Source organism: Grammomys surdaster, unplaced genomic scaffold (assembly GCF_004785775.1).
Source record: "Grammomys surdaster isolate TR1022 unplaced genomic scaffold, NIH_TR_1.0 487, whole genome shotgun sequence".
Lineage (NCBI taxonomy): Eukaryota > Metazoa > Chordata > Mammalia > Rodentia > Muridae > Grammomys > Grammomys surdaster.
In genome coordinates, this window is record NW_021604906.1 from 18,241 (window position 1) to 24,871 (window position 6,631).

Sequence of the window (6,631 nt, forward strand, 5' to 3'; positions counted from 1 at the left end):
GGCCTCCATGTCTAAATGAGACCCCTGACCAACAAGTACATAATTTTACATCTCTTCATAGTACACAATGTACTTACGTATTATGGACAACAGAACACATACATGTCATCTAGGGAGCTTTAAGTACTATGATGTCTTCAGTCATCACCTCAAGACCTGGGGAAGTCTGGGTACTATGTCAGCAGTATGTATTCACGTATACCCGTCCCCCCTTCAGGTAGTTCTGATGGATAGCCAAGATAAGAACTGTGGCCCTTTGGGAATGCCAAGGTTTCAAAGCCTGTGTTGTCACTGTTAGATTTGTTTGTTGTAGCCTCATAATTAACTTAGCCAAATAATTTTTGCTCTGTATTAAAGATTCAGTCACCATGGATTGTTCTTTTTAAGTAATCTTTAGGTCTACACACCACTGCTGAGACTGTGCGGTGTTCTGAGTTCCTCTGATGGTAGTCAGTCGCTTCAAAAGAATAATGCCTAGGTCTGTGATGTCGCTTGGTGACAGAATGTTGCTTACCATTCACAAAGCACTCAATAAATTCAATTCCCAGAACCACTAGAAATAAAGAGAGACGGGGGGGGGGGGAGAAAGGGGTAAAGGGGAGGGGAGAAAGTTTAACCTGATTGTTTTGGGAAGCATTTGAGAGGTCCAGTACTTAAGAAACACTTCCCAGAATCATTATAAGTCCCTAGAAATCAGTGTGTCTCTGCCCACAAGCCCTGGGATTGCAAGTATATGCCACCTTGCATGTGTTTTCACATGGATGCTGGGATTCAAACCCAGTTCTTCATGTTCTCATAGCAAGCACTTTACCAGCTGAGTTTTCTTCCTAGCCTCTACAGCAGTGGTTGTCACCATGGGAGTCATGATCCCTTAGGGCAACATATCATTCATCACAGTAGCATCATCACAGTTATGAAGTAGCAACAAAATAATTGTATGGTTGGGGGTTGCCACGACATGAGGAGCTGTATTACAGGGTCTCAGTATTAGGAAGGTTGTTGGTTTACTACTACAACACTTTAATTTTTAATGTTCAAATATGTTTCCATCTGTTTGCAAAAAGAGCTATCAATGAGAAGGACAGCTAACCCCAAAACAACGAATCTTATAACTCACATTGAAACGTAATCCAAAGATCCATTTCACTGCAAAGTTAGTGTAGAAAGTGGTGCTTCAGTTATGTAATGAAAAGTGCAGTCATGTAGGCAGATAATGAATGAGCGTCCTGCGGTAAGAAAAAAAGAGTATAGGGCTTCAACTCAGTTTTCACAAGTAACTAAGTGACTTTGAGAAAATTATCTTAACTTCCAAGACTTCATTGTCCTCATCGGCCAAGTCAGGGTAATGATATTGAGGTTACAAGAACAACATGTCCTTTGAGGAGTTAAGGAGCAGTGGGTAAGAACTGCCCATCACATAGTAGGTCTTCAATAAATCCTGCGAGGAACACTAGCCAGTGCCTGAGTGAGTGCGGCAGCCAACATAAAACCAGCGGTTTCTTAAGTACCTTTACCTAAAATAATCCAAACCTATGATGAACTAAGAAAGTAAACCAGATTTTAAAAAAATAGAAAATCAAATGAATATACAAAATTATATACAAGAAGAAATTCTTAAGACTACATGAGTTTTGTCAAAATTGAATTTATCTAGTAGAAGTCAAAACCCCGCCAATGGTAGCAGCACTGCCATCTTTTCCTTTCTCTTCCTGGCTGCGCCTTTTGGAGCTCCTGTCTACTGGCACCTGGATCCGAGGACTTATCAATCTCTGATTCTGCATCTCTGGCATCTGCACAGGCAAGGGTCTGTTCTCTTGGCTGGCAGGCTTTGATGCTCACTCCGAGAACTATTAGTCAACTAGCAACTGCAAACAATGGTAGAACTCCCATTCTGTCATCTTACATTCATTGGCTAGAACTCTCTCCAAGATAATGTTCCTTCTGTCTATTTTATAGCGCCGAACACTATAAGGTGTCCAGTGACGAACACAAGCAGAATGAGGAGCTTGTGTTCTCTGGGCATGATAGGTACATGATATTACTACCAATTGACAAATTTGAGCAAATCTTTGATGATCCTGGCTGCCATTGAGATCAGATTCCTCCCATGTTCTGAGAGCAGCCTCTAGAGCGTTTTATGGCAGTGGTAATACTTCATAATCCTTTTATTCCTATCTCACATCACTAATTGATGTTGGCTAGCAATGCTAACCCTTACTAACAGTACCTTTATAAAACATTTATGGACCTGGACTTTATTTGTTTTCGCTAAAGAAAATGGTAAGTCTGTTTTGTTTTGTTTTGTTTTGTTTTGTTTTGTTTTGTTTTGTTTTGTTTTGTTTTGTTTTGTTTTGTTTTTCGAGACAGGGTTTCTCTGTGTAGCCCTGGCTGTCCTGGAGCTCACTCTGTAGACCAGGCTGGCCTCGACCTCAGAAACCCGCCTGTCTCTGCCTCCCAAGTGCTGGGATCAAAGGCGTGCGCCACCACGGCCCGGCAGTGGTAAGTCTTATAGACACAGAAAACGTAGTATCAAAAGCTTTGTCTAAGTTACACTCACAAAAACCTAAAAACACCCATGATGTCTTCCTTTACTGAAAGTAAGTAAACAACCTTTAAGGAGTAGAACTACAAGCCAGCCAGCCAGCAGAGGGAGTACAAGCTACTTTATGAACACAACCTCCCAAGGTCTGGTTGGCTATTGGTGAAGTCCCTGATAATATTTGGGGAAGGGGGATACCTAAAACAAGACAGGACAGATCTATGCTACGCCGCCGTTGTCTGTCGGATGCCAAGAGCTACCCAATTCTTAAGGAAGGAAGAGTCTTGCCTCAGCTCCCAACCCATGGATGTCCAGAGGTGTCTTGCCTGATTGAGAAAGTGGGCAGTAGAACTGCTCAGTTTTTCACAAATTAATCAAGTGGAGATGTACAGAGGTTACAAGACTTCCCCAAAGTCATATGAATTGAAAGTTCGAGACGAACCTCAACATTCATCTTCTCATAGCACCTTAGTCAATGCCACGCTTCAGTAAGGACAGAGGACAAAAAGCATGTGGTAGTTTGTCTGCTTCTCTTCAACTAACAATGACTCAGTGAGCTCGCCATCCCAGGGCATCCAAGCACACCCAGAGCTCTTTGCAGGATTTCCTCCCGGGTTGGTGCTTTAATTTCCAATCAGTCTGAGTCAATAATGTATGGTTGTCAGGGCCATTGTTGGCTCTCACAATTTCTTGTCTCAACCCCACAGCTCATAGAGCATGGAGCTGGGGTCAGTGGCAAGGGTTTTGGCTTGGGCCTTTCTATGTTTGCACAATGGGCCAAGTCAGTACCTCGTCCGTATCAGTGAGCTCTGGACTAAACTGATCTATCAAATGTTGTGGACAAATGAGAACTTTCAGGGCAGCACCGAGGGCTCTCCGGAAATCTCTGATGTTTTTCCATCTCGTTACACCCTCAGACTCTACCCTCACTTGCTCCCCACAGGGATCCAAGAATGGCTGAATAAGAAAGAAAGAAAAATGGCATGCTCTTACAATATTTTTAAGCTGTGGTGTATACTGAATTCCATTCCCACAATCCTGCGGGAGGCTTGGCCCATCCTCACTGAGCATGTCACGGATCCTGCTTTTTGCAACAGATATATGCATTTCTCAGGGATGACAACAACCACAGAGAAAGCCAGCTGGGGGCTCATTCCTGGGGGTCTTTGAGGCGACTTCTTTCTTTTCCTTTTGTCTGTGTCTCTTAGAAAAAGTAAGATGAGGCAGCCCTGGAAAGTTCGGATTGATCCACGGTCAATGGACTCGGGGTTGGGCATCAAATTCAAAACACATTTTGGGGCACGAGGGAAGATATCCAGCTTTCCCAAAGGCTGACTCCAGTGGAGGAAGAAGTCTGTGAAGATTCCGTCATCATTTCTGCAAGATTTAAATTAATGTGGAGACAAACTGTCCTTGTTTTAAATGGTGAAAACATTTCCCCTGGAGACACAGGTTGAATAATAAGGACCTCTCAGTGGTGCCCGTAAATGAGCAAGCTCTCCTCTTGCTGTCGGTGAGCTTTACGGGCACAGGTTGTCACTTGCATGTTCTTGGCCTTTATTCTGGGAATCCACTCCATCCCACAACCAACAGAAGGGCCTCCTACTGCCTCTTCTTTCCCAGGCCAACAGCCTTTAACTCTGAGGCAAGGCTTTCTTCACTTCTGAGTGCTCTGAGATACCAAGTCGGCTGAGCTTCTTTAGCCCAGTGCAGTACAGAGTCAATGAAGTCACAGCCATTGACTCGGCCTTTATTCAATCCTGCTGCCCCCATCCTCCTATGCTAACTAAATTCATCCCCATTGAACATATCCTGACTGGCACTGTAAATCCATTAGTCACTAGAACAAAAGGGTAGGTTGGATGTGGATGGAGACAGACTGACTGTCCTGAAATCCTATCTCTGACATTCTATAGCTCTGTGAACTTGGGGAGATTACTTAATTTCCTTGGTAATTCCATTTCCTCATCATAAAATAAGACTTATTATAGCCACTACTTCTGGGACTTTATATGATTTAATAAAATTATCCATATAAAGTGTTTCCCATGGTAGCCACATACAAAAACAAAAAAAACCCCAAAAAACCAAAAAAAAAACCACCTTAGTAGATGTTAATTTTATTACAAGTTATTGCTGCAGATATTGTTGCCTTTATTACTATTGCCAGGAAATGCAATCTGAAGCCATATGACTTCTATACTGAGAACTGCATGTAAGTGGGTGTTTGTTGTGTATTGGATTCCTTTGGAGCTGGTACATGCTGGCTCTGAAACTCAGATCTGTAAGAGCATTGGCGAACGTGAAATCAGCATACCCTCACAAAAACACCGGGAAGACAGTGAAGCTTTTTTCTTTTCTCAAAGTCAACTCACATAGCACACAGTTAAGTAATCAACACAACTGTGCTGTGCTGCAGTAAGCGGGGACCCACGAGTGCTCATCTTTATCTGCTGAAGATGTCTAGTTGCAAAGCCAAAACAGATGTTTAATAACAGAAGAATATCTCACGTGGGAACTTAAGGGTTCTTTGGAGAGTCAGCTGTGTAGGATGGTGTTTAGCTGGGGCACACATGTGAAGGAATGTTTTCCTAAAAGGGACACAGGTAAAAGTCTAAGACAGACTTGTGAAGGAACGTTTCACTGAAGCAGACACAGGAAAGAGATGTTGTGCTAAGGCAAGCACGTGAAGGATTCTTTGCTAACTACGTGAATGTATTGGTCCACCTTACATTGCATAGTTGAGCTCAGTTTGTCAGGACTCTGCAGACTCAGGCTGATTGGATGCATGTGCAAAAAAAATAAAATAAAATAAAACACACTTCTAATTTTATATTGGGAAAATCAAACAACTGAATAATTTCTTGGTTAAGATCTGTAGGGGATGGTTCTGATGCTGTCCTATTCCCCAATTGGTTCTTGATCTGTCAGCAAAGAAAGCCATGGGCCAATTTCTGGGCAGAAGAGAGAGGCAGGACTTCCAGCTCCCTAGAGGCAGGCAGAGGGAGATGCAAGGGAGGAGATGAGTTTCTGCTATGCTTTGGAGAAAGAAGCCAACAGTCATGTGAGGTCTCGGGAGGAGATGGGGTTTGTGGCCACTGCTACAAGCGGGTGGTCATGGATGGGTATAGGTGGGACTACCCACTGAAGTTTAGGGCAGGTGGGAAAAGAGGAGATAAAAATATTAAGAGCATGCTTTTCCAGGCGGGAGATAATAAGGCCCAGCAATTGTGTCCTAAGGCAAGTTGAAAATTAACAAACTGTGTATGTCTTTTATCTGTGAATTCAACGCAAGCTGGGAGGGGGCTGGTAGCATGGCCACTCTCCCAGAGTAAAGGCAGTAGCTTAAAACTACACACAACAAAGATGTATACCAGTCAATATCTATTTCAGATCATCTCATTCTGAATTTCAAGTGCCCATTTACACAGCCTAAATGCAACCAGCAGTTATTTCTCTCTCTTTAACTTGAGTGTAGAACCTCACTGAGTAAGGCTTAATGTAGATAGAAAGAGAGAATAGTCCAACTATTTCTATATACTTTAGCAATAATAATAATGATTAATAATAACTGAAGTGAAGCAGTCATTACTAGTTTAACTTAAATTATCACTGTCTACCCTCTTGGCATCTTCGTATACCAGGCTACAACTCCAGCAGAGGCCCTCTGCTTTATCAGAGGCCATTACACAGAAACCCAGATAAGAACCCCACCAACCCACAAATGTGCAACACTTCCTCAGCCTGCCCAGCTTTCCCCAACAGCACCCTCACCTTGTCTCCATATTCTGTCCCACAACTCCAGCAGAAGCAGGAAATAAACTGAGGTCTAAAATCAGTAAAATAGAAACAAAGACAAGACAGAAAATCAATGAAACAAAGAGTTGATTGTTTGAGAAAACCAACAAGATAGACAAACCTTTATTCAAACTAACTAAAAGGCAGAGAAAGAATATCCAAATTAACAAAATCAAAAACAACAAATACCAAGGAAATCCAAAGAATCATTTGGTCATACTTCAAAAACCCGTACTCCACAAAACTGGAATATCTAAAAGAAATAGATAATTTTCTTGATAGATGCCACTTACC